The sequence below is a fragment of the Drosophila subpulchrella genome, unplaced genomic scaffold (assembly GCF_014743375.2).
Source record: "Drosophila subpulchrella strain 33 F10 #4 breed RU33 unplaced genomic scaffold, RU_Dsub_v1.1 Primary Assembly Seq81, whole genome shotgun sequence".
NCBI classification, from domain to species: Eukaryota; Metazoa; Arthropoda; class Insecta; order Diptera; family Drosophilidae; genus Drosophila; species Drosophila subpulchrella.
The window spans coordinates 13,669-15,675 of NW_023665716.1; the positions used below are offsets into that span (position 1 = coordinate 13,669).

At 35.3% G+C, this 2,007-nt stretch overlaps 1 long non-coding RNA gene across 1 annotated transcript; it reads left to right on the plus strand.

Moving 5' to 3' along the window:
• Positions 1 to 540: 540 nt before the first annotated feature.
• Positions 541 to 1,610, plus strand: LOC119562648. The gene is made up of 3 exons (XR_005221922.1): positions 541 to 562; positions 1,144 to 1,286; positions 1,485 to 1,610. It is a non-coding gene; the product is annotated as an uncharacterized LOC119562648 (long non-coding RNA).
• The last annotated feature ends 397 nt before the right edge of the window (positions 1,611 to 2,007 follow it).

A 2,007-nucleotide genomic window follows, 5' to 3' on the forward strand; every position in this document is an offset into this window, starting at 1 on the left:
CAGTCGGCGTCCGCAAAGAGAACGCACAAAAAGTACTTTTGGGCTCTCCCTCTCTCGCAATGTCTCAGCTGAAGAAATGCGTGTGAGGGCAAGGAGGCCCAGCAATTAAAATAGCTAGACTTTTGTGCACCCTTTCCTTTTGAATAACGCGACATTTTTTCGTAAATGTTAAAGCAACCAATTAAAATAATATGTTTGGGTTTTAAACTATTTGTATTTCTTAAAAAAATGTATATGTTTATTAATATTATTTATTAATATGTGAAGTTTTAAAAATATATTTTTTTACAACGATTTGCATAGTCGGATATGTCTATAAATACCCTGCTTCTAAGTGCAAGATGCATAGACCAAACGGGACATGCCAAAAAAACAGAACAACAACGGATTAGCGGAACCGTTGTTGTTGTTGCTTGTTGTTTTTCTGGAAGGCACGCGCCTTTTTTCGTCTTTTTCACTTGCGTTTACTTAAGTGAAGGAGTTAGAAGTGACAGAAATCTAATAGCAATTAACTTTGTCAAATTCAATAATGTCTTAAAATTGAAATAGAAACAATTCCCAGGTAAGTCGTTCGCAGACCAACAGTCTGAAAACAGTGAGACTAAAAAACAAGATAATCTATACTTAAAATAAGGGAAATACAAGATTCCCAAAAAAACACGTGGCGGAAAAAAAATATCTGTGAAAAATATTAATTTTTGATGTGAAAAGCAACAAATGGTGCATATAATAAACAAATAAACAAATCTGTGAAAGCATTTAAAAATCTTATTGAGTGCAAAGTTTCTAGGGACAAAAAATAAGAGATGTTTGTTTTTGAAACTTATGTTTGTGGTTAAAATTCGTTAAAAATTAATATTAATAACATTAAACCACAATTCTTACTTTTGTGTACGTAAACAAACGTGGCTATTTAAATAAAAATCTCAAACATCTCTTATTTTCAGTCCCTGGAAAAGTGTTATTTTTTTTCCGCATCTGCAAAACCAATGAATGTTTTAATAAATAATAAAAAATACATAAATAGTGTGTGCTATATTTTTCTTAATAATTTTTTACAACAAAATAAAATAAATCAAGTGACCGAAAACAAAAGTTTGCAAATTTCTTCTCGATATTTTTTTAATTTTCTTATATTTTTAGACAAGGCTGATGGTAAAAATGGATGGCTAAGTCAATCCATTTTAAGCATATTATCCGAGGAACTTGTTCTGTCCCACAACTTGGAGGGGGCCAAAACAAGAAGAAGCTCAAAGTCTACCCAAATTTCGTCCGCGCCTTGTTAAGTAAGTTTTTATTGGGGCCGAAAGTAACTATTGTTTGTAAGTTTAATTTTTAAATGACTTCTGGGATTTTTACATTGAATACCAAAGATAACACATCTTTTATTATAAATAAAACTTACAAATAATGATTACTTTCGATCACTCGTTTTTATTTTCGTCTCGTTCTATTTTCAAAACTAATTTTTCTTCTAATACTAGATTCAATCGCTCGGAGCCCTCGGAGCCTCCCGAAAAGGCACTGCAAAAAGCAATGAGGTGCGTGAAAAACCAGATGCTGAAGAACCGACGACTCCGATAACACCGGGAACCCCCGAACTGAAATTTTAAATAAAAATAAAAATTACAATTGAAATTATATTTGCTGCTAAGCGCTCAACGGGTGCCGAATGTGTGCCTTTTCTACTGCCTAATCCAGCGCTCAACGTGTGCCGAATGTGTGCCTTTTCTACTGCCTAATCGAGCGCTCAATGGGTGCCGAATGTGTGCCTTTTCTACTGCCTAATCGAGCGCTCAACGGGTGCCGAATGTGTGCTTTTTCTACTGCCTAATCCAGCGCTCAACGTGCGCCGAATGTGTGCCTTTTCGACTGCCTAATCGAGCGCTCAAAGGGGTGCTCAAAAATGCGCCGAATGGGTGCTAGTTTTTATGCACTGATGAACCCTAGGACATGCCCATGTTAATTTGAGCACCTAATCCCATATAAATTAGGCGCCTATTAGGC